The sequence below is a fragment of the Hyla sarda genome, chromosome 3, assembly GCF_029499605.1.
Source record: "Hyla sarda isolate aHylSar1 chromosome 3, aHylSar1.hap1, whole genome shotgun sequence".
Classification (NCBI taxonomy): Eukaryota; Metazoa; Chordata; class Amphibia; order Anura; family Hylidae; genus Hyla; species Hyla sarda.
The window spans coordinates 391078709-391105813 of record NC_079191.1 but is presented as its reverse complement, the minus strand read 5'-3'; the positions used below and the strand labels follow the sequence as shown (position 1 = coordinate 391105813).

At 46.4% G+C, this 27105-nt stretch overlaps 1 protein-coding gene across 1 annotated transcript in view; it reads right to left on the bottom strand.

Moving 5' to 3' along the window:
• VPS54 (VPS54 subunit of GARP complex) overlaps positions 1 to 26282 on the bottom strand; it is a 140822-nt gene extending 114540 nt beyond the window's left edge. The window contains exon 1 of the mRNA XM_056567985.1: positions 26175 to 26282. The gene's annotated coding sequence lies outside the window, so the exon portion shown is untranslated. The remainder of the gene's footprint in view (positions 1 to 26174) is intronic.
• Positions 26283 to 27105: the final 823 nt, after the last annotated feature.

The window sequence follows — 27105 nt, the reverse complement described above, 5'->3', positions numbered from 1 at the left end:
GGGCATGGAATGCCAAGGCCAGCACTGATTGGCCCAGATTGCCAGCCTCCTAGTTGGCCCACTCCCATCACTCACAGGGGCAGGCAGCCACATGGCACTAGTTCCCCTGGAAACTAGGGAACCCTATGCGGCAGGAGACTTAAGCGATACCCGGCACTGGGTGCCGCTTAAGTCTACAAATTACCATATGAATTCCCATTATAATGTTTCTGGCCAAATCCTGAATACCAAGACCAATATTTCCAATACTACCAGGAAAAAAATAATACCATTACACCATGAGCACACATGGGGCCTCATGTAATATTTGATTTCCATGCAAATATAGGTGTAAAAGTATGGAGAAATGCATTTTTTTTACTGTATGTATTATGCTGTGCGCCAAGCATGCGCTGACATTTTTCACAGAGATATTAAATTAATAAAAACCACCAAAGTTTCATGACATGTATAAACACAGGAAAAAAAATCTCTCAAAGGGAAGATAAAAAATGAAATTGTAAATAAGGGCCATAGTGTCTGACTAATATCTCCATATTCATAATGAATACACAATGGGGGAGATTCATCAAAACCTGTGCAAAGGAAAAGTTGCCTATAGCAACCAATCAGATTGCCCACAGCAACCAAAGAAGCAATCTGATTGGTTGCTGTGGGCAACTGGGCAACTTTTCCTCTGAACAGGTTTTCATAAACCTCTCCAAATATTCTCCCCCATACTGTGCTTGGCTATATACTAGCTATATACCATCTCTACACAGGCTTTGCAAATCAAATAGGTGATTACAGTGCAGTTACATTTTTTCCTTTTCTTCTCCATCTAGTACAGATACACTGGATCCTATTGATTTCTATTGGAAACTTTTCTAAGCATTCTCTGTGCTTTGTGTAGAAGACATTGTGCAGGGACAGAGAGGAGGACAGGTAATCCTGTCTGTGATGATAAGGAGACTGCTGAAAAGTGATCTGTACAGAACAAGAAGTGTCTGCTCAATATAAGGCCAAGTGGCCAGACAGAAAACTCCAGGATTTTCAGGATTATTCAGGATATCAGGAGTTAGTCTAGAGTTGGCAGAGGGCCAACTTTAGTTGAGAGGCCCTGATAGGTTAACAGATCCAGACACACTTAATCTGGCCATGGGGAAATATTACAGCAGTGTTAACCTGGGCAGGGTATAGGGAAAAACTTTAGCATGGCAGCATTCAAAAGTACAACTGGTTCCACAAAAATTAATCCTTGTGCGGCTCTGTTGATGGAAAAATAAAGAGTTAATGCTCTAAAAAGGCGAGGAGGAAAAAATTAAAATTGGCTGCTACATTAAAGGGGATGAGGTCGTGGAGGGTCCGACTACTGGGACCACCACAATGACGGCCCACTACACCAATCATCAGCCACAGCGATGTCCGGCTGGTGATTGGCTAAGCGGGCTATCACTCCTGAGACCAGGTGGGGGCCGGAGTGCTCCAAGGTAAGAGGTGAACCCTGTTCTGGATATTGAAGGGGGTCTAAACGCTGAATTCCTGTGGAGAGGGGATACGTTTTATTCACCGGCTAACCCCTGTAAAGGGTTAACCCCCTTACCACATCTTGACACAGAGTATTGTGGTGGGTGGCCCAGTACAGGAGTTGTACCCCCGTACCCCTGCTGCCTTGTCCGGCAGCCTGCTTGCATTGACCCCTCTACACCTGTCCCCTTGTATATACAGTTTATCTATTGCCTCTATTATATTGTATAATTTTTATAAAAGGTGTTATAGCTTTAAGAATTGTTAACATGTGATTACCAGTTGTCATGTGAGTGTAACCCAGTGAGGTATCAGTGACCATGTTACCTAAGGATAACCTATAGGACCCCTCAGAGTCTCCCCCATATAAGCCCTGGGTGGAGCCTCTGATCTCTCTCTTCCTGCTTATGCATATTTGCAGCAAGGTCAAGTCCAAGAGTGTGTCTGGAGTCCATAGAAGGCCTCAAGTCAGTCAAGCAGCCACATGTCTACAAGTAAGCTACAAATGGAATATAGTCAGTCCCATTCAAGTCAGTCAAGTCAAAGTCATCTGTCTTAAGTCAGCGTTGCCTGCATCAATTTTGTCCCAGTCCACTACAAGCCCTGAGGTCTCTGAAGTCACTGGTCACCTCCGTGGGCCTGGCTAAGCTGTATAGACTGTTCCATCTGTCACTCAGTAAAGCTACCATTGTCCGTAACTTGGCGTCGGAGTCATTATTTTGTTTGGGGCAGCTGCTGAGCCACAGGCTGTATCAGGGCATGCTGGGAGTTGAAGTTAGTAACTAACTGCAACTCCCGAATTTAATTTAAAAAAAGCGATCAAAAAGTCACATCAAAACTAAAATGAATAAAAAATTAATGAAAAAAACTATTGATCGGGCGCAAAAAATTAGCCCCATACAGGCCCATATAAGGAGAAATAAAAAAGTTATAGGGGTCAGAATAAGACAACATTTCCCCCCATATGTGTATCCTGTGATATTACGCATATATAATTAATTGTGAAAATTAGCATGGCCAGTATTGGTTTTCCTTTTTTTGCAAGAAAGGTGGCAACCCTAGGGGCTTACAATCATGAAATTAGCAGATAATCGTAAGTACGGCCTGGCCTGCCATTGCTTGAGCTTTGTGAATATTACACAAGTTCGGATCATCGGGATTGTTAAGTCTTGTACTTAATTATTGTTGATAATTAATATGATGCGATAGCATTGGTTTCTGTCTGTTTACTGGTCAAACAATATGGAGAACGAAAGGGAAACCAAAGAGATTTATACATATGACAAACAAGATATAGTAACTGTCGTTGCTCTACTATTTCAGAACCTCACAGCTACAGAGCCATCTAGTGGTACTAGACATACATAAAAGACAATACATAACACAATACATAGCAGAGATCAGTGCTGTGTAAAAGTGTCTACGATGCATATTTTCCTTTCTTTCCTATGTTTGTGTTTATGGTGCCTGCCAATGTGTTAAAGTTTACCGCGAGATTGTAGTAAACTATGAGATGCATGTGCATTGGAATCTCAGTCAGTTCGGCAGCTTCTCCCGGTTGTTCATTGGCTGGGACCAGGGTCACGTCCTGGGAAAAAAAAGTGTGGGAACTCACCCAAGATTTCCACTCAAGGGTTGGTCCTGCAGGACTCTTGCTAATGGGAATGGTGTTCCTGCTGTGGAAAAAGTGCAGGAACTCAGTCCCCTTGCATTCCTGTAGGACTTGAGCCCTGGCAGGGACGCACACACACTCTCGGCCCAGCTCGTCTGCAGGGAATTTTACAGCGAGAACCCATTCAGAAGTCTCATTCCTGGGCTTTTTGTGCATTAATAGCTTTATTTGAAAGTGTCTGTGGGACACAGAAGGGACATTTGGGATTAAAAAATATGGGCAGCGCGGCCGATCAATACATTCTGTGTGCCTGTCACCAATCATATATGTCAGGCCCAAGGCCTGATTATGGAAACATACATGTGTTTTATAAGACATGGGTGAGGGGTCATTTAGATGGTGTATACTTTGTTTTTTTGTGTATTGCATTTTATTGGGGGGTCTGGCTGTTTGTTTGTTTGTATCTCCTTTGAAGTCATGCACTCTGGTCTCATCACATGATCAAAGAGATAAGGGGTCAGGAAGAGAGATGCCCCATCTGGTGGGATCAGAGGGGAGGGGGGGAATGGAGTTTCCCTCCAAAGAAGCAGATAAGACTTAAAATGCTGGATTCAACTGTTGTTCAATGCTGTGCAACAAGCTGACAAGACCATCCTAAGAACAGCTGGAACTCACTCTCATGGACTGCTATATCATCATGCTGTAAGAACTTCATCTTTTGTTTTCTGAACTTGTCTTGCTAAACTCTTTTATATATTTTTGTACCTGTATGTCATTTGTTTCTGTATTTTTATATATATAGTCACATTAGAGAGAGTGTGATGGTGCAAGGGTTCAAGCCGCCAGACCTCTGGGTATCCACTACTAGTCCCAGCAAATCACCAAATGAACCCTTAGATAAACGTGTTTCCACCAGAGCTGCCTTCAGAAAGGTGAGCTCATATATTTAGAGATCAAAGACCAGAACTGATTAATTAAACATTTAATCTGATAAAAGGTATCACAGTGCTATGCATAAAAATAAACAAATGACATACAGTTACAAAAATATGAAAGAGTTTAGCAAGGCAAGTTCAGAAAACAAAAGATGAAGTTCTTACAGCATGATGATATAGCAGTCCATGAGAGTGAGTTCCAGCTGTTCTTAGGATGGTCTTGTCAGCTTGTTGCACAGCATTGAACAACAGTTGAGTCCAGCATTTTAAGTCTTGTCTGCTTCTTTGGAGGGAAACTCCATTCCCCCCCTCCCCTCTGATCCCACCAGGTGGGGCATCTCTCTTCCTGACCCCTTATCTCTTTGATCATATGATGAGACCAGAGTGCATGACTTCAAAGGAGATACAAACAAACAGCCAGACCCCCCAATAAAATGCAATACACAAAAAACAAAGGATACACCATCTGAATGACCCCTCACCCATGTCTTATAAAACACATGTATGTTTCCATAATCAGGCCTTGGGCCTGACACCTCCCCCTTAAGATAGAGACAGAGAGATCTCGCCTCTTCCAGGCTGATAGATCTGTCTCCATTAACCGTCTATTTCTCCCTGACGCGATAATCCATCTGCATTTTGATGCAGGCTTCCTTTCCTGTGTTGGACAGTGAAATTATATTGTTGGAGGATAAGACTCCAGCGAAGCAATTTTCCATTGTTACCTGACACTCGGTCCAACCAATGTAGAGGGTTGTGATCAGTTATGACAGTAAAATCCCTGCCATACAGGTATGGCTGTAATTTTTGCAAAGTCCAGACCACAGCTAGACATTCCTTCTCTATGATCGCATAGGCCACTTCTCTAGGCAATAGCTTCCTACTAAGGTAGAGTATGGGGTGTTCTTCTCCATTGGAGTTTATTGGCTAAGAACAGCCCCCAGCCCAAAATTGGAAGCATCTGTTTGTACCACAAACCTCCTACTGAAATCTGGGGCCTGGAGGACCGGAGAGTTGGACAATTGTCACGTACCGGCAGGACTGGAAGTGGATCCTCTGAACCAGAGAGGCGATGACGCGGGTTGTACCAGAGGACCGGTTCTAAGTGGTTACTGGTTTTTGTGGCGGGATGGACTTGCTGCGGCGGTAACCACCAGGTCGTATCCTCCAATAGCAACTCGACCTCTCTGGTGTCTGATATGGCGTGGTACACAGGGAGCAGGCAAGAGCATAGTCGGACGTAGCAGAGGTCAGGGCAGGCGGCAAGGCTTCACAGGCGAGTATACGGTAGCAAGGGTTCGGCAACTGGTTAGGCAATAACACTGTAGGGAACGCTTTCTCAGAGGCACAAGGCACAAAGATCCGGCAAGGGCAGGAAGGGGCAGGTGTCTTTTATTGGGAATTGACAAGGGAGGTGTGGAACCAGCGCACCAATTACTGGTGCGCTGGCCCTTTAAATTTACTGAAGCCGGCGTGCGCCAGGAACCAGGGACGCAGCACGGGGAGCAGGTAAGCTTAACGGGGACGCGGCGCGTGAGCGGGGACCAGCCGCCACGCTAGCCAGGCTGAGACCCGCGCTCCCGGTCAGTGTGTTTGACCGGGAGACACCGGGACCCCAGAAGGGGAAACACAGGCAGCGGGCGCTCCGGTCCGGAGGTGGAGGCCAGAGCGCTCGCTGTGACAACAATGCAGTCTTGAGGGCAATGAAGGACTTATCACAATCCTCAGTCCAGGTAATTTGCTTGGACACCTTCTTTTTTGTCAAGTCTGTGAGAGGTGATGATGTCCTCTGTATCCACCACTTCAGGCCACACCAAGGTAAAGGAGGCTCCAGAATCTCGCAAACCCACTGTCACCCGGTCACCCACAGTTACACTCTGCAGGTTATCCGCTCTTTTCTCCACCGCTCCGGACACCAGAAGAACGGCTGTGTGTCCTCCAGCTACTGGTGGAGAATTATTTTTGTTGGGGCAAGTGGCACTCAGGTGCCCAATATTGTTGCATCTGCAACATCGGCGGGTGTCCCCCTGACCCAATGTGGCTCCTGTTGCTTTTGGGAATGATGGCAAGAATTTCCCGGCTGACCTGGTGGCGCTTTGTGGTTGTGTGGCTCCCCTCCAAGTACTTGCTCCAGCTTGTGCAGATCCACGCTTTGCTGCTGGCGCCCGGTTGTTGGCAAAGTCATCTCCTAGTTCTGCTGCTTCCGCTGCTGTCTTGGGCTTGCGGTCCAAAATCCACTCTCTGGCTTCAAAGCTCCGTGTTTGGAGAAACTGATCCAGGACCATCAAGTCCTCCAGGGCCTCATAGGTAGTGACTTGTAGGCCCCCAGTCCATTGCCTGAATGCAGTCCTTAGCTGACCTGCATGTTGAGTGCAGCTTTCTGTGGCACTTTGTGGCAAAGTCCGAAACTTTTTCCGATAAGTCTCTGGAGTCAGATTAAAACTTTTGAGCAGGGCAGATGTTATTGCCTCATAGTCCTGGTCACTCTCAGAGGAAAGAGAAGCAAACACATCAAGGGCTTTCCCTCGCAGCCGTGGGGTTAGATATCGTCCCCACTGTTCCTTAGGTAGATGGAACTGCCGGCAAACCTTTTCAAATCCCCTCAGGAACACATCCAGATCACCATCTTTCTCCAACATGGGGAAATGTTCCAAGCGGGGTTTGTGGTCTCCTTGATCCTGCACATCACTCCGTGCGGATGAAGCATCCCCTCTCAGCCTCAGAACCTCCAGTTCTTGCCTCAGCTGGGCCTCTCTCTCTCTGCAGCTCGTATCTGGGCCTCTCTCTCTGCAGCTCGTATCTGTGCCTCTCTCTCTGAAGCCCGTGCCTCTATCTCTGCAGTCTGGAACTGGAGAAGCAGTTGGAGTTTCAAATTGGCATCCACATTCCCAAGGTGTTGTAAGGCAGTCCGCATATAAGAGTCCAAGGCCTCATGTGGAGTACTGTCCTGATGGGGAGTAATGTTGTATTCCCCAGGAGATATCAGTCCTTGGATGGCAGTTCCAGCTGTAGGACTTTGCCTCATGTCACTCAGCTCTTCTGCATGGGCATCATACTCCACAAGATCAGCAATAAGTTGTTCCTTGTTCTTTCCTGCAATAGGGATGTCCTTTTCTTGGCACATTAGCTCCAGTGCAGGCTTGGACTGCTTGCGATATGCCTCCATATTTCCGAGATGAGACAGAGGAGGTAAAACAGGAGATGGGGAGGACAGAACTGTCTTGCACTCTTTTTGTATGTCTTTTAAACCAGCACTGAGCTCTGTCTTTGGAATTTACACACAAGAATATGTATGCAATTTCTTTTTAGTGCTAAGATTTCCTTGCAGGTAAAATCCAGCAAGCACTAAAAATCTCTAAATATATCCCGACGCTGCCACCAGTTGTCACGATCACACCCTATCGGTCCAGCCAAGACATTAGAGAGAGTGTGATGGTGCAAGGGTTAAAGCCACCAGACCTCTGGGTATCCACTACTAGTCCCAGCAAGTCACCAAATTAACCCTTAGATAAACGTATTTCCACCAGAGCTGCCTTCAGAAAGGTGAGCTCATATATTTAGAGATCAAAGACCAGAGCTGATTAATTAAACATTTAATCTGATAAAAGGTATCACAGTGCTGACTATATATAAAAATACAAAAACAAATGACATACAGGTACAAAAATATATAAAAGAGTTTAGCAAGACAAGTTCAGAAAACAAAAGATGAAGTTTTTACAGCATGATGATATAGCAGTCCATGAGAGTGAGTTCCAGCTGTTCTTAGGATGGTCTTGTCAGGTTGTTGCACAGCATTGAACAACAGTTGAGTCCAGCATTTTAAGTCTTATCTGCTTCTTTGGAGGGAAACTCCATTCCCCCCTCCCCTCTGATCCCACCAGGTGGGGCATCTCTCTCCCTGACCCCTTATTTCTTTGATCAGAGGTCCCCTCACCTGCGTCTGTCCATCTCCCGGGGTCTTCTGCACTGATCTGCCTTTCAGCAGACCACAGCAGAAGATCGCCGATAATACTGATCAGTGCTATTGTCACGATGCCGGCTGGCAGGAGGTGGATCCTCTGTGCCAGAGAGGGATTGGCGTGGACCGTGCTAGTGGACCGGTTCTAAGTCACTACTGGTTTTCACCAGAGCCCGCCGCAAAGCGGGATGGTCTTGCTGCGGCGGTAGTGACCAGGTCGTATCCACTAGCAACGGCTCAACCTCTCTGACTGCTGAAGATAGGCGCGGTACAAGGGAGTAGACAAGAGCAAGGTCGGACGTAGCAGAAGGTCGGGGCAGGCAGCAAGAATCGTAGTCAATAAGGCAATAGCAAGAGGTCAATACACGGTATGGATAAACACAGTAACGCTTTCACTAGGCTCAAAGGCAACAAGATCCGGCAGGGGAGTGCAGGGGCAGAGATCAGATATAGTCTGGGAGCAGGTGGAAGCCAATTAAGCTAATTGGGCCAGGCACCAATCATTGGTGCACTGGCCCTTTAAGTCTCAGGGAGCTGGCGCGCGCGCGCCCTAGAGAGCGGAGCCGCGCGCGCCAGCACATGACAGCAGGGGACGGGAAAGGGTAAGTGACCTGGGATGCGATTCGCGAGCGGGCGCGTCCCGCTGTGCGAATAGCATCCCCGACGGCCATGACAGTGCAGCGCTCCCGGTCAGCGGGACCGACCGGGGCGCTGCGGAGAGAGAGACGCCGTAAGCGCTCCGGGGAGGAGCGGGGACCCGGAGCGCTAGGCGTAACAGTACCCCCCCCCTTAGGTCTCCCCTTCTCTTTGTCCGGTAACTGCCTCCCCTGGGATGAGGACACCGGGAAAGAAAGGAGGGATTCCTCAACAGCAGGCAGTACAGCAGGAGTGGGAATGGGGAGGGAGGGCAGAGGGCGAGGCCTGGCACGGGGCAGCGTGACACCAGGACGGGGGCCATGAGGAGGCACCGAGGCTTGCCTGACTGGACTGGGAGGGGGGGAGAGGCACTTCTTATGGCAGGCAGAGTCCATAAAGACCTTAGGGAGACCGGATACAGGGGGAACCACAGGGTCACGGCAGGGAGTACTGGGAACCGGTTTAAGGCAGTCCTTGAAACAAGAGGTACCCCAGCTCTTGATCTCCCCTGTGGACCAATCCAGGGTTGGGGAATGGTGTTGAAGCGAGGGTAGTCCAAGGAGAATTTCGGAAGTGCAATTGGAGAGAACAAAAAACTCAATTTTTTCGTGATGAGGTCCGATGCACATTAGGAGGGGCTCCGTGCGGTAACGCACGGTGCAATCCAACATGACTCCGTTGACCGCGGAAATGTAGAGTGGCTTGACGAGACGGGTCACCGGGATGTGGAATTTATTCACCAAGGACTCCCGAATAAAATTCCCAGAGGCACCAGAGTCCAGGCAGGCCACGGCTGAGAGGGAGGAGTTGGCTGAAGGAGAAATCCGCACGGGCACCGTGAGACGTGGAGAAGCCGACTTTGAATCAAGGGACGCCACACCCACGAGAGCTGGGTGCGAGCGTGCGTTTCCCAGACGTGGAGGACGGATAGGGCAATCCACCAAGAAATGTTCGGTACTGGCACAGTACAGACAAAGATTTTCTTCCCTACGGCGATTCCTCTCCTCCTGGGTCAGGCGAGACCGGTCCACTTGCATGGCCTCCTCGGCGGGAGGCCTAGGCGTAGATTGCAACGGAGACTGTGGGAGAGGTGCCCAGAGATCTAAGTCTTTTTCCTGGCGGAGCTCTTGATGTCTCTCAGAAAAACGCATGTCAATGCGAGTGGCTAGATGAATGAGTTCATGCAGGTTAGCAGGAATTTCTCGTGCGGCCAGAACATCTTTAATGTTGCTGGATAGGCCTTTTTTAAAGGTCGCGCAGAGGGCCTCATTATTCCAGGATAGTTCAGAAGCAAGAGTACGGAATTGTATGGCGTACTCGCCAACGGAAGAATTACCCTGGACCAGGTTCAGCAGGGCAGTCTCAGCAGAAGAGGCTCGGGCAGGTTCCTCAAAGACACTTCGAATTTCCGAGAAGAAGGAGTGTACAGAGGCAGTGACGGGGTCATCGCGGTCCCAGAGCGGTGTGGCCCATGACAGGGCTTTTCCAGACAGAAGGCTGACTACGAAAGCCACCTTAGACCTTTCAGTGGGAAACTGGTCCGACATCATCTCCAAGTGCAGGGAACATTGCGAAAGAAAGCCACGGCAAAACTTAGAGTCCCCATCAAATTTGTCCGGCAGGGACAAGCGGAGGCTAGGAGTGGCCACTCGCTGCGGAAGGGGTGCAGGAGCTGGCGGAGGAGATGGTTGCTGCTGTAGCAGAGGCAGAAGTTGCGACTGATGTTGCTGCACCATGGTGGACACTTCCGACAGCTGGTGGGTTAGATGGGCGATCTGTCGGGATTGCTGGGCGACCACCGTGGTGAGATCAGAGATAGAAGGCAGGGGAACCTCAGCGGGATCCATGGCCGGATCTACTGTCACGATGCCGGCTGGCAGGAGGTGGATCCTCTGTGCCAGAGAGGGATTGGCGTGGACCGTGCTAGTGGACCGGTTCTAAGTCACTACTGGTTTTCACCAGAGCCCGCCGCAAAGCGGGATGGTCTTGCTGCGGCGGTAGTGACCAGGTCGTATCCACTAGCAACGGCTCAACCTCTCTGACTGCTGAAGATAGGCGCGGTACAAGGGAGTAGACAAGAGCAAGGTCGGACGTAGCAGAAGGTCGGGGCAGGCAGCAAGAATCGTAGTCAATAAGGCAATAGCAAGAGGTCAATACACGGTATGGATAAACACAGTAACGCTTTCACTAGGCTCAAAGGCAACAAGATCCGGCAGGGGAGTGCAGGGGCAGAGATCAGATATAGTCTGGGAGCAGGTGGAAGCCAATTAAGCTAATTGGGCCAGGCACCAATCATTGGTGCACTGGCCCTTTAAGTCTCAGGGAGCTGGCGCGCGCGCGCCCTAGAGAGCGGAGCCGCGCGCGCCAGCACATGACAGCAGGGGACGGGAACGGGTAAGTGACCTGGGATGCGATTCGCGAGCGGGCGCGTCCCGCTGTGCGAATCGCATCCCCGACGGCCATGACAGTGCAGCGCTCCCGGTCAGCGGGACCGACCGGGGCGCTGCGGAGAGAGAGACGCCGTAAGCGCTCCGGGGAGGAGCGGGGACCCGGAGCGCTAGGCGTAACAGCTATGCCCTATGTTGGAAAAGAAAGAATTTTTTTTTTTTAATCCCCCAATAAAGTTTTAAATCACCCCTTTTCCCCATATTAATACAAAAAAGCGTACAAAAATGGTAAATAAAAAACACATTTGGTATCGTTGCATGCGTTAATGTCCAAACTATAAAAATATAATGTTAATGATGCCCTACGGCGAAAGGCGTAAACGTAAAAAAAAATAAAGTAAAAAATGCATGCTTTTTTGTCACATAAAACTGCAAACAAATGTAATAAAAAGCGATCAAAAAGTCACATATCTGCAAACGTGGTATCAAAACAAACTAAAGATCATGGCGCAAAAAATGAACCCCCCACACATCCCTGAATATGGAAAAATAAGAAAGTTCGAGGTGGTCAAAATTTTAAACATACTGATTTTGTAAAAAAAAAAGTTTCAGACTTTCTAAAAGCAGTAACCATGGGTATCATTTTAATCATATTGACCCAGAGAATAAAGAAAACATGTAATTTTTACCGTAAAGTGTAGAAAATGAACCCCCCCCCCAAATGTGCAAAATCATGATTTTTGTTAAAATTTCCTTACACAAAAATATTTTTGGGGGGTTTACCATACATTTTAGGGTTAAATGAGTGATGTAATTACAAAGTACAACTGGTCATGCAAAAAACAAGCCCCTCACATGGGTCTGGGAATGGAAATATAAAAGAGTTATGACATTTACAAGGCAAGGAGGAAAAAAACCAAAACGCAAAAATATAATTGGCCTTAAAGGGGTACTCCCGTGAAAAACTTTTTTTTTTTTTTTTATCAACTGGTGCCATAATACAGTTGCTGAATACTACAGTGGAAATGATTTTCCGTTTGGAACACAGAGCTCTCTGCTGACATCATGAGCACAGTGCTCTCTGCTGACATCTCTGTCCATTTTAGGAACTGTGCAGAGTAGAAGAAAATCCCCATAGCAAACATATGCTGCTCTGGAGAGTTCCTAAAATGGACAGAGATGTCAGCAGAGAGCACTGTGCTCATAATGTCAGCAGAGAGCTCTGTGTTTCAAAACGAAAAGAATTTCCGTTGTAGTATTCAGCAGCTAATAAGTGCAGGAAGGATTAAGAATTTTTAATAGAAGTAATTTACAAATCTGTGTTTAACTTTCTTGCACCAGTTGATTAAAAAAAAAAAGTTTTTCGCCGGAGTACCCCTTTAAGGTGAAAATGGGCTATGTCCTTTAAGGGGTTAAGGTTTTTCCTAGGGTGGCAAAAATCCTTGCACCAGCCTTGCTTTTCTATGTACACAAGATACCAATTAAATGCTAATGTGCAAGTTACAAAGATAAGTCAGGGTACTAAGAATACTAAGATGTAAACAAATCCGCATCAGGCTAAAGATTGAAAAATACACTGGCTCAGTATCTCCGATAGTGTGAATATCACAACGCCATAAACTTACTCTAGGAACAGTCTATCATGTGAACATATATAAGTTTCTATCCAAAGTTTTAGCTCATTGCACTATAATATGCTGAAGATAGACATGTTTCAGATTTAATTTAACCCACTCAGGCTTCCATACACATTCCAGTAAAACCAGTGCCATAGCTTTCTATGGGGCCTGCTATTCAATAGTCTTCACCATATTCTCTGATGCCATCTAGTGGTGAGATCTAATGCTACAAGTAGAATGTATATTATTACAGTATCCTCAGCATTTTAATCTTAGAGCCCTAATTTTTTTAACTTCTATAGGAACTGACTGAACAATGTAGAGGGAGGAATTTTATACCTTTTCTCCATTACTATGAATTAGAAAGCTGAAAACAAATGAATTCATTAAAACATTTCAACCAGATATATATATATATATATATATATATATATATATATATATAGTGTATCTATCCCCATATTTGATCGCTTTTCATAAAAAAAAATTCTGATATATAATGCAATAAAAAATCAGTACTCTTGGCGTTTGGTATTTTTTTTTACTGTTATGCTGTTTAACGTGCAGGATCATAAACATTATATTTTAGTAGTTTGGACAATTACGCACGCGGAGATACCAAATATGTAAATTTTTCTTCTTTTTTTGTAAGATGAAAAATAAGGGTAGTTTTATTTTGTATTAGGGGATGGAGTTTTATTTATTTTAGGGAATTTTTTAAATTTCTATTTTACACTTTTTAAGTCCCCATTGTGGACTTTCATATTTTATATGCAATCATTAGATTACATTCACTGTATAATGCCATGCCTATGGCATAGCATTATACAGTGTGATCAGCGATCCACTGATCTAGTCTCGCTATGCCGGGCCACATCAGTTAGTCGCCAATCGGACCCTCCTCTGCCATTTTAGCTTACTGAACCCCTGCGATCACACTGCAGGGTTCTATGAGCTTCTTTGAGCTACCACAGATTTTTACTTTCACTTTAGTATTGGGTATTGGGTTATATTATCATCATTGGGTTAAAATAATTATTGTTTTCATACCATCTGGGTTCTACTCAAGTTCTACAGAGGGAAAATTTAGCTAGAACAAGTTCCGGTGATATGTACCAACTGAATTAGATAAGGAAAGACTATACTGTAGAGAAGACATCACCTGTAGTCACTGATATCATTGTGTATTCTCCTCACTATAGAGAAGACGTCACCTGTAGTCACTGATATCATTGTGTATTCTCCTCACTATAGAGAAGACGTCACCTGTAGTCACTGATATCATTGTGTATTCTCCTCACTGTAGAGAAGACGTCACCTGTAGTCACTGATATCATTGCGTATTCTCCTCACTGTAGAGAAGACGTCACCTGTAGTCACTGATAACATTGTGTATTCTCCACACTGTAGAGAAGACGTCACCTGTAATCACTGATATCATTGTGTATTCTCCTCACTATAGAGAAGACATCACCTGTAGTCACTGATATCATTGTGTATTCTCCTCAATATAGAGAAGACGTCACCTGTAATCACTGATATCATTGTGTATTCTCCTCACTATAGAGAAGACGTAACCTGTAGTCACTGATATCATTGTGTATTCTCCTCACTATAGAGAAGACGTCACCTGTAGTCACTGATATCATTGTGTATTCTCCTCACTATAGAGAAGACATCACCTGTAGTCACTGATATCATTGTGTATCCTCCTCACTGTAGAGAAGACGTCACCTGTAATCACTGATATCATTGTGTATTCTCCTCACTGTAGAGAAGACGTCACCTGTAATCACTGATATCATTGTGTATTCTCCTCACTATAGAGAAGATATCACCTGTAGTCACTGATATCATTGTGTATTCTCCTCAATATAGAGACCTCACCTGTAATCACTGATATCATTGTGTATTCTTCTCACTATAGGGAAGACGTCACCTGTGATCACTGATATCATTGTGTATTCTCCTCACTGTAGAGAAGACGTCACCTGTAATCACTGATATCATTGTGTATTCTCCTCACTATAGAGAAGACGTCACCTGTAGTCACTGATATCATTGTGTATTCTCCTCACTATAGAGAAGATATCACCTGTAGTCACTGATATCATTGTGTATTCTCCTCAATATAGAGACCTCACCTGTAGTCACTGATATCATTGTGTATTCTCCTCACTGTAGAGAAGACGTCACCTGTAATCACTGATATCATTGTGTATTCTCCTCACTGTAGAGAAGACGTCACCTGTAATCACTGATATCATTGTGTATTCTCCTCAATATAGAGACCTCACCTGTAGTCACTGATATCATTGTGTATTCTCCTCACTGTAGAGAAGACGTCACCTGTAATCACTGATATCATTGTGTATTCTCCTCACTGTAGAGAAGACGTCACCTGTAATCACTGATATCATTGTGTATTCTCCTCACTATAGAGAAGATATCACCTGTAGTCACTGATATCATTGTGTATTCTCCTCAATATAGAGACCTCACCTGTAGTCACTGATATCATTGTGTATTCTCCTCACTGTAGAGAAGACGTCACCTGTAATCACTGATATCATTGTGTATTCTCCTCACTGTAGAGAAGACGTCACCTGTAATCACTGATATCATTGTGTATTCTCCTCACTATAGAGAAGACGTCACCTGTAGTCACTGATATCATTGTGTATTCTCCTCCCTATAGAGAAGACGTCACCTGTAGTCACTGATATCATTGTGTATTCTCCTTACTGTAGAGAAGACGTCACCTGTAATCACTGATATCCTTGTGTATTCTCCTCACTATAGAGAAGACGCAACCTGTAGTCACTGATATCATTGTGTATTCTCCTCACTATAGAGAAGACGTCACCTGTAGTCTCTGATATCATTGTGTATTCTCCTCACTATAGAGAAGACATCACCTGTAGTCACTGATATCATTGTGTATTCTCCTCACTATAGAGAAGACGTCACCTGTAATCACTGATATCATTGTGTATTCTCCTCACTATAGAGAAGACATCACCTGTAGTCACTGATATCATTGTGTATTCTCCTCACTATAGAGAAGACGTCACCTGTAGTCACTGATATCATTGTGTATTCTCCTCACTATAGAGAAGACGTCACCTTTAATCACTGATAACATTGTGTATTCTCCTCACTATAGAGAAGACGTCACCTGTAGTCACTGATATCATTGTGTATTCTCCTCACTATAGAGAAGACGTCACCTGTAATCACTGATATCATTGTGTATTCTCCTCACTATAGAGAAGACGTCATCTGTAGTCACTGATATCATTGTGTATTCACATCACTATAGAGAAGACGCCACCTGTAGTCACTGATATCATTGTGTATTCTCCTCACTACAGAGAAGACGTCACCTGTAGTCACTGATATCATTGTGTATTCCCCTCACTATAGAGAAGACGTCACCTGTAGTCCTAGCAGCCCTAGCAATGCCACTGCACTTGCTTCAAAGCCACTTAGGGCGTCGGGTCTTAGAGGTATATATATATATATATATATATATATATATATATACTCTCTATATATTTTCTGTTTTCTTCATTTTTATGTGTTTATGTGTTTTATAAACTTTTTCTATACAGTGGTCCATCAAGTTACAATATTAATTGGTTCCAGGATGACCATTGTATGTTGAAACCATTGTATGTTGACACCATAACTGTATGGAAACCTGGTAATTGGTTCTGAATACACCAAAATAACATCCAAAAATAGGAAAAATTGAGGAATAAAGAAAAATAAGTAAATAACTAATACAGATAAAGCAAGTCCTTACATATAATAGTGAGAAAGATCTGCTGGGAGCTGTAAATCACTGTCTATGTAGAGGACAGGAGCTTCTTAGGGGTCCTGTACAGTACACGCAGTGTCCCAAAAAAGTTACATGGAGCCACCCTCATCTGGTGTCTAAAGGAGCAGAAGCTAATTCTGGCACCGGTAATTAGTACAGAACATGTAATACTTCCCTGTACTGTAGGGGGTGCTACCAGACAGGAATTTCGTGCATGCACTTCAAGAATACAGGTGTTGTACCAGTGAATGCCCATTCTGATTGGTCAGTTCTTCCGGCCCTTGCCATACTTTGGACAATATTGGACGACACAGTTCAGACTAGGGGGGAGGACTTGTGGCATAAGGCACACGCCCATATCCTGTTCGTGATGCCAAAAGTTGTGATAGATGGGTGTGATGAGGGCATATGTTGTTACCCTAGGGGCAGATGGCATTAACCCCTTGTATTCATGATGCCAGGGTGTGGTTTAGCCTATAACCACCTGAAGGTATACCGCTGGATCCTGGGCTGGGCACAGGGGCAATAAAGACTACGACGCCAAGTTACGGACAACGGTAGCTTTACTGAGGGTAGACTGTTGGTAAAGTCTATACAGTTCAGCCAGGGCCCAAGGAGGTGACCAGTGACGCAGAGATCTTAAGGGCTTGCTGGGACTTGTAGCAGGACTTGACAATTGAATGCAGACCACGCTGACTTGACAGATGACAGGGATTGACTTGACTTGACTCATAAAACTGTGACTTTACCTTTCTTGAATTGATGGTGGCTGCAGGACTTGACTTTGAGGTCTCCAACACTCTGGACACACACACTAGGCGACTGCACTGGACCTCAGCAAAGACTTGTAAAGAAAGAGAGAGAAGCTAGCTCCACCCAGGGCTTATATGGGGGAGACTAGCAGGGAGCCCATATGTCACTCTTGGGATCACCTAGTCACTGGTACCTCCTGGGTAACAATCACATGACATATCACATAGTATAACTCAACATTACATTTATAACACATATTTACAATGGGGAAACAAGTGCAGGGGGGCCTTGGGGACACTGAAGGAGGCTGCCTGACAGGACAGCAGGAGCATGGGGTAACACCTCCCGTACTGGGCAACCACATATTTATGGGGACAATTAATATCCTTATTGAATCCAGTACCACAATATGTGTAGAAAATAAATTCCAGGCCATAACTGGGGGAATAACTAGTTTTTGGAGGCTACCTACTATGCTGGGGCCCAACTACTGTGTGGGGGCACTATTAGGCAGACTAACTACTATGTGGGGCATTGGTAGAGGTAACTACTGGAAGAGGGCACTATTAAGGAGTAAACTACAGTGTAAGGGCCCTATTGGGAGGTAACTACTGTACCAGGATACTATTAGTGGGGAAACGACTGTATAAGGGGCTCATTGGGGAAACTACTGTGTCAGGGTACTATAGGAATACCCTTTAAAGCACCTAAGCTATGTGACAATTACATTTACTAGAGACATAAATGTAAAATCTACAATAAAAAAGTAAATTTTCCAGAGGGTTATTCCTATTTTAATGTGAATGTTAGGAGGCTTAACAATCTGTTATTGAGGGTCTGTTTCCATTAACTTGGAACTGGATGACATGGCTGACTTTGGGACTGTTACGCCGAGCGCTCCGGGTCCCCGCTCCTCCCCGGAGCGCTCGCTTCACTCTCTCCGCTGCAGCGCTCCGGTCACGTCCTCTGACCCGGGGCGCTGCGATCCCGCTGCCAGCCGGGATGCGATTCGCGATGCGGGTAGCGCCCGCTCGCGATGCGCACCCCGGCTCCCCTACCTGACTCGCTCCCCGTCTGTTCTGTCCCGGCGCGCGCGGCCCCGCTCCCTAGGGCGCGCGCGCGCCGGGTCTCTGCGATTTAAAGGGCCACTGCGCCGCTGATTGGCGCAGTGGTTCCAATTAGGATAATCACCTGTGCACTTCCCTATATTACCTCACTTCCCTTGCACTCCCTTGCCGGATCTTGTTGCCTTAGTGCCAGTGAAAGCGTTCCTTGTGTGTTCCTTGCCTGTGTTTCCAGACCTTCTGCCGTTGCCCCTGACTACGATCCTTGCTGCCTGCCCCGACCTTCTGCTACGTCCGACCTTGCTTCTGCCTACTCCCTTGTACCGCGCCTATCTTCAGCAGCCAGAGAGGTGAGCCGTTGCTAGTGGATACGACCTGGTCACTACCGCCGCAGCAAGACCATCCCGCTTTGCGGCGGGCTCTGGTGAAAACCAGTAGTGGCTTAGAACCGGTCCACTAGCACGGTCCACGCCAATCCCTCTCTGGCACAGAGGGTCCACTACCTGCCAGCCGGCATCGTGACAGTAGATCCGGCCATGGATCCCGCTGAAGTTCCTCTGCCAGTTGTCGCTGACCTCACCACGGTGGGCGCCCAGCAGTCACAACAGATTGCGCAACAAGGCCAACAGCTGTCTCAACTGACCGTTATGCTACAACAGTTACTACCACAGCTTCAGCAGTCATCTCCTCCGCCAGCTCCTGCACCTCCTCCGCAGCGAGTGGCCGCTCCTGGGATACGCTTATCCTTGCCGGATAAATTTGATGGGGACTCTAAGTTTTGCCGTGGCTTTCTTTCCCAATGTTCCCTGCATCTGGAGATGATGTCGGACCTGTTTCCCACTGAAAGGTCTAAGGTGGCTTTCGTAGTCAGTCTGCTGTCCGGAAAAGCCCTGTCATGGGCCACACCGCTCTGGGACCGCAATGACCCCGTCACTGCCTCTGTACACTCCTTCTTCTCGGAAATCCGAAGTGTCTTTGAGGAACCTGCCCGAGCCTCTTCTGCTGAGACTGCCCTGTTGAACCTGGTCCAGGGTAATTCTTCCGTTGGCGAGTATGCCGTACAGTTCCGTACACTTGCTTCAGAATTGTCCTGGAATAATGAGGCCCTCTGCGCGACCTTCAAAAAAGGCCTATCCAGCAACATTAAAGATGTTCTGGCCGCACGAGAAATTCCTGCTAATCTACATGAACTTATTCACCTAGCCACTCGCATTGACATGCGTTTTTCTGAAAGGCGTCAGGAACTCCGCCAAGATATGGACTCTGTTCGCACGAGGCGTTTCGTCTCCTCGGCTCACCTCTCCTCTGGTCCCCTGCAATCTGTTCCTGTGCCTCCCGCCGTGGAGGCTATGCAGGTCGACCGGTCTCGCCTGACACCTCAAGAGAGGACACGACGCCGTATGGAGAACCTCTGCCTGTACTGTGCTAGTACCGAACACTTCCTGAGGGATTGTCCTATCCGTCCTCCCCGCCTGGAAAGACGTACGCTGACTCCGCACAAAGGTGAGACAGTCCTTGATGTCTTCTCTGCTTCTCCACGTCTTACTGTGCCTGTGCGGATGTCTGCCTCTGCCTTCTCCTTCTCTACGGTGGCCTTCTTGGACTCTGGATCTGCAGGAAATTTTATTTTGGCCTCTCTCGTCTACAGGTTCAACATCCCGGTGACCAGTCTCGCCAGACCCCTCTACATCAATTGTGTAAATAATGAAAGATTGGACTGTACCATACGTTTCCGCACGGAGCCCCTTCTTATGAGCATCGGATCTCATCATGAGAGGATTGAACTTTTGGTCCTCCCCAATTGCACCTCAGAAATTCTCCTTGGACTTCCCTGGCTTCAACTTCATTCCCCAACCCTGGATTGGTCCACTGGGGAGATCAAGAGTTGGGGGTCCTCTTGTTCCAAGAACTGTCTAAAACCGGTTCCCAGTAACCCTTGCCGTAACTCTGTGGTTCCTCCAGTAACCGGTCTCCCTAAGGCCTATATGGACTTCGCGGATGTTTTCTGCAAAAAACAAGCTGAGACTCTACCTCCTCACAGGCCTTATGATTGCCCTATCGACCTCCTCCCGGGTACTACTCCACCCCGGGGCAGAATTTATCCTCTCTCTGCCCCAGAGACTCTTGCCATGTCCGAATACGTCCAGGAGAATCTAAAAAAGGGCTTTATCCGTAAATCCTCCTCTCCTGCCGGAGCCGGATTTTTCTTTGTGTCCAAAAAAGATGGCTCCCTACGTCCTTGCATTGACTACCGCGGTCTTAATAAAATCACGGTTAAGAACCGCTACCCCTTACCCCTCATCTCCGAACTCTTTGATCGCCTCCAAGGTGCCCACATCTTCACTAAATTGGACTTAAGAGGCGCCTATAACCTCATCCGCATCAGAGAGGGGGACGAGTGGAAAACGGCATTTAACACCAGAGATGGACACTTTGAGTATCTGGTCATGCCCTTTGGACTGTGCAATGCCCCTGCCGTCTTCCAAGACTTTGTCAATGAAATTTTTCGTGATCTGTTATACTCCTGTGTTGTTGTATATCTGGACGATATCCTAATTTTTTCTGCCAATCTAGAAGAACACCGCCAGCATGTCCGTATGGTTCTTCAGAGACTTCGTGACAACCAACTCTATGCCAAACTTGAGAAATGTCTGTTTGAATGCCAATCTCTTCCTTTTCTAGGATATTTGGTCTCTGGCCAGGGACTACAGATGGATCCAGACAAACTCTCTGCCGTCTTAGATTGGCCACGCCCCTCCGGACTCCGTGCTATCCAACGCTTTTTGGGGTTCGCCAATTATTACAGGCAATTTATTCCACATTTTTCTACCATTGTGGCTCCTATCGTGGCTTTAACCAAAAAAAATGCTGATCCCAAGTCCTGGCCTCCTCAAGCAGAAGACGCCTTTAAACGACTCAAGTCTGCCTTTTCTTCGGCTCCCGTGCTCTCCAGACCTGACCCTTCCAAACCCTTCCTATTGGAGGTTGATGCCTCCTCAGTGGGAGCTGGAGCTGTTCTTCTACAAAAAAATTCTTCCGGGCATGCTGTCACTTGTGGTTTTTTCTCTAGGACCTTCTCTCCAGCGGAGAGGAACTACTCCATCGGGGATCGAGAGCTTCTAGCCATTAAATTAGCACTGGAGGAATGGAGGCATCTGCTGGAGGGATCAAGATTTCCTGTTATTATCTACACCGACCACAAGAACCTCTCCTACCTCCAGTCTGCCCAACTGCTGAATCCTCGCCAGGCCCGGTGGTCTCTGTTCTTTGCCCGATTTAATTTTGAGATTCACTTTCGTCCTGCCGATAAGAACATTAGGGCCGATGCTCTCTCTCGTTCCTCGGATGCCTCAGAAGTTGATCTCCCTCCGCAACACATCATTCCACCTGACTGCCTGATCTCCACTTCTCCTGCCTCCATCAGGCAGACTCCTCCAGGAAAGACCTTTGTTTCTCCACGCCAACGCCTCGGAATCCTCAAATGGGGTCACTCCTCCCATCTCGCAGGTCATGCGGGCATCAAGAAATCTGTGCAACTCATCTCCCGCTTCTATTGGTGGCCGACTCTGGAGACGGATGTTGGGGACTTTGTGCGAGCCTGCACTATCTGTGCCCGGGATAAGACTCCTCGCCAGAAGCCCGCTGGTTTTCTTCATCCTCTGCCTGTCCCCGAACAGCCTTGGTCCCTGATTGGTATGGATTTTATTACTGATTTACCCCCTTCCCGTGGCAACACTGTTATTTGGGTGGTCGTTGATCGATTCTCCAAAATGGCACATTTCATCCCTCTTCCTGGTCTTCCTTCTGCGCCTCAGTTGGCTAAACAATTTTTTGTACACATTTTTCGTCTTCACGGGTTGCCTACACAGATTGTCTCGGATAGAGGTGTCCAATTCGTGTCTAAATTCTGGAGGGCTCTCTGTAAACAACTCAAGATTAAATTAAATTTTTCCTCTGCATATCATCCCCAGTCCAATGGACAAGTAGAAAGAATTAACCAGATCTTGGGTGATTATTTGCGACATTTTGTTTCCTCCCGCCAGGATGACTGGGCAGATCTCCTTCCATGGGCCGAATTCTCGTATAACTTCAGGGTCTCTGAATCTTCCTCCAAATCCCCATTTTTCGTGGTGTACGGCCGTCACCCTCTTCCCCCCCTCCCTACCCCCTTGCCCTCTGGTCTGCCCGCTGTGGATGAAATTTCTCGTGACCTTTCCATTATATGGAGAGAGACCCAAAATTCTCTCTTACAGGCTTCTTCACGCATGAAGAGGTTCGCGGATAAGAAAAGAAGAGCTCCCCCCGTTTTTTCCCCTGGAGACAAGGTATGGCTCTCCGCTAAATATGTCCGCTTCCGTGTCCCTAGCTACAAGTTGGGACCACGCTATCTTGGTCCTTTCAAAATTTTGTGTCAAATTAATCCTGTCTCTTATAAACTTCTTCTTCCTCCTTCTCTTCGTATCCCTAATGCCTTTCACGTCTCTCTTCTCAAACCACTCATCCTCAACCGTTTTTCTCCCAAATCTGTTCCTCCCACTCCTGTTTCCGGCTCCTCGGACGTCTTCTCGGTCAAGGAAATTTTGGCTGCCAAAAAGGTCAGAGGGAAAAATTTTTTTTTAGTAGACTGGGAGGGTTGTGGTCCTGAAGAGAGATCCTGGGAACCTGAGGACAACATCCTTGACAAAAGTCTGCTCCTCAGGTTCTCAGGCTCCAAGAAGAGGGGGAGACCCAAGGGGGGGGGTACTGTTACGCCGAGCGCTCCGGGTCCCCGCTCCTCCCCGGAGCGCTCGCTTCACTCTCTCCGCTGCAGCGCTCCGGTCACGTCCTCTGACCCGGGGCGCTGCGATCCCGCTGCCAGCCGGGATGCGATTCGCGATGCGGGTAGCGCCCGCTCGCGATGCGCACCCCGGCTCCCCTACCTGACTCGCTCCCCGTCTGTTCTGTCCCGGCGCGCGCGGCCCCGCTCCCTAGGGCGCGCGCGCGCCGGGTCTCTGCGATTTAAAGGGCCACTGCGCCGCTGATTGGCGCAGTGGTTCCAATTAGGATAATCACCTGTGCACTTCCCTATATTACCTCACTTCCCTTGCACTCCCTTGCCGGATCTTGTTGCCTTAGTGCCAGTGAAAGCGTTCCTTGTGTGTTCCTTGCCTGTGTTTCCAGACCTTCTGCCGTTGCCCCTGACTACGATCCTTGCTGCCTGCCCCGACCTTCTGCTACGTCCGACCTTGCTTCTGCCTACTCCCTTGTACCGCGCCTATCTTCAGCAGCCAGAGAGGTGAGCCGTTGCTAGTGGATACGACCTGGTCACTACCGCCGCAGCAAGACCATCCCGCTTTGCGGCGGGCTCTGGTGAAAACCAGTAGTGGCTTAGAACCGGTCCACTAGCACGGTCCACGCCAATCCCTCTCTGGCACAGAGGGTCCACTACCTGCCAGCCGGCATCGTGACAGGGACATTGGTAGTTTTATTCTTACATTGGCCCTGATTTATCAAAAATGTAGGGTTGGGTTTGTTTTTTTGGTTTCAACCCGACCATCATTTTCCCTATCAATTTATTATTGTGTAGCACGTTTTGTCGCAATCAGGTTTTGTTTTTTTTTGGTCGCAGGCAGGTTTTTTTTTGTCTCAGCTTTCTAATTCTCGCGTTATTAGCAAATTTCCTGTCAGAAGAAATAACCAATATTTTTTTTAGTTTAGAAAACAATGCATAATGACTATTGACATAAGAGCATGTATCGGAGAGTTTAGAAGCCTAAAAAGGGGTGTTTCCCTAACAAAACCAAGGTTTCCAACTTATTTATTTAGAAACCGACCAGACTTTTAGGGTTTCAGTGTACTTTTTTTTCCCACTGCTTGAAGAAGTGGGAAAAAAAGGACACTGAAACCCTAAAAGTCTGGTCGGGTTTCTTAATAAATCAGTTGGAAACCTTGGTTTTGATCAAGAAACGCCCCTTTTTTCGGCTTGAAAAATCCCCGAGTCGGGTTCGTAGGAAAGGCTTGTTGCAGTTTGTCGCACGATATCTGCTCCTTGTCGCAAAAAAAAAAAAAAACTGTCGGGTTTCCAATGATAAATGAGGGCCATTATCTCTATCTATTATTTTAGATTATATCTTTATGTATGAGAAATGTCATGAATTCTATTATGTGAGGCTTTATTTTGGCTTGTGATGGACATTTATAGGAGAATAAGGAAAGATGAAGAGAACAAAGCCTATAAAGTGACCCATAAGCCTATCCCTGCACACCGTACTTGTATACATTACAGTCATGTCTTTTGAAGCCCATTATGACCTTATTCCCAAAAGAGACTGTAATTCTGCATTTTATATTTTGGTACAAGTAGGTATTGGTTTCCCCCAGTCTTCTGTATCCTGAGTGTTAATAAGGTCAGGCTCCATTGTACATTGTACCTCTTAACACGGATGATTCATTCCTTATTTCCTGTCTCTTCCTCTCGTTGCTTATAGCATCGGAACGTTAATCCTATCATTATATCCCGAATAATTGTTGTCTGAACTACAGTAATTATCAGGGAAGGCGAAACTAAAGATTTCACTTTATTGTGCAATCTTTTTTTTTTTTTGCCAAATTATTCTATTTGCAACATACAGTATTCTATTCAGCGGCTGGAGACCAGACGCATTCATCGGTTCATTGTTCATGTACAGATCATACTTTATTGTATTCTATGATGTAAGACAGTGTTTCCCAAACAGGGTGCCTCCAGCTGTTGCGAAACTACAACTCCCAGCATGCCCGGACAGCCTTCGGCTGTCCGGGCATGCTGGGTGTTTTAGTTTCGCAACAGCTGGAGACACCCTGGTTAGGAAACACCAATGTAAGGGTTGATCTGTAGCATACAAGGTTTTATAGTTTTTGCAGTTTCTCTACAGCCGTCATCTGAATAAACATTTTTTCGGTGTATATTTACTTTTCATGGCTTGGTAGTGCCGTATTGCAGTTGACCTACATATGACGATAAAAAATTTGAGTTACCGCCACCAAGCAAAGTGCTGAAGGGATGAAGTTTGGGCCTATATAGTGTAAAAAGTTATTGAGAGTCACCATTGTTAGCAATAGTTCTGCAAAAAATCAATGCTAAAAAATAAAAATATATATAATTATATATAGCAATCCAAGGGAAGCAGCACCCCAAAAAAAAGGTAATATGGTGCACGCAGAACCGAACCCTGGTCAATGGTCCATATGTAGATAAATTAGTAGAAATCCGCAGCACACAAAATGATGTAAAGTGCAAAAAAGAAATTCATTCCATATCTTGGTGAAAGTTACAGCGACGTTTCAACCAGCTCTCCTGGTCTTTCTCAAGCATGCTTGAGAAAGACCAGGAGAGCTGGTTGAAACGTCGCTGTAACTTTCACCAAGATATGGAATGAATTTCTTTTTTGCACTTTACATCATTTTGTGTGCTGCGGATTTCTACTAATTTATAATTATATATATGTATATAGAAATGTGTATCGGCGCTCAAATAATAAAAAACTACAAGTAAGGCTAGATTCAGACTACGGAATCTCCGGGCAGAAAATTTCCAGAGATTCCGAGTGCGGTCGGCGCTGACTGAATCAGACGGCGCTAGGACCGCGCGGACATTGCGGTCTCCAATAGACTGCAATGTGTTCTGCGAGTATTTCCGCCTGAAGAAAGAGCAACGCCATTCTTCAGGTGGAAATTTCCAAGCGGATTTTCCGTTCACACATTCCGCTTCACAAATTCCGAAGTGTGAATTTGTGAGCGGAAACCCATTCACTACACTGTGCATTTTAGCAAGTGGAATTTCCGCCTGCAATTTCAAAGCGGAATTGCAGGTGGAAATTCCGTAGTCTGAACCTAGCCTAATAATAGAGGCTCACTTACTAAAATCTTGAAGGGGAGTGTACTCGGAATCTCTGCCCAGAGGGAAGTTCTTCATAAGTCTCCATCATAAGATCCTATAGAGCAAGTGTATCCTCTTCATAGGATGCAGAATGCACGGCTAGAGTAAAAAATCGATCAACACTCTTGTTCCTTTCTTACTTAGTCCCTTATATTGTGCTTAAAGATCCCGAAAAAGCTGTCAGTCCGTGTCCCTGATAGTATGGAGCTTGTCCCATTGTACTTTTTGTGCTTGGAGTAGTTTTCAGGAGTCCGTGGTTCCAGTCAGCCTATTAGCCGGGAGATCTGCCCCGGCCGGTGGTGTCTCACTGGCTTGCTGTACTGTTGGTGGATTTCGGAGTGCTGTGACCTAGCGCTGCGAGTGACGTCACTACTACAGGGAGAGCGCAAGGCCAAAAAGCACTAACGCGTTTCGGAAAGTAACGCTTTCCTTCCTTCATGGATTATCCATAATAATAATATATATATATATATATATAAATATATATATATTAATAATATATATATATATATCTTAGCTGCGTTGAAGGGGTACTCCGCCCCTAGACATCTTATCCCCTATCCAAAGGATAAGCGATAAGATGTCTGATGGTGGGGGTTGCAGGTTGCAGCAACACTCTTGGTCAAAAAATGGAGGCTCTTAATGCACTTTTTGATCAAAACATGTCCCCTATCCACCACGTGGAGGTGGCCTAACTTTGGATGGGACCCTAACACACTCATTCCACTCGCCTCTGCTGGGCATAAAGCCTTATTTAGTTTTATGCTTTCGAAATGGAACATGGCCGTCTTTTAAGGCCATGTTCACACGTCGGAATTTCCGTGCGGAATTCCGCTTGAAATTGTGCATGGAAATTCAACGGGATTCTGCTGTGAAGTGCACGTGGCAGAATTTAAATGCCAGATGTTTCCG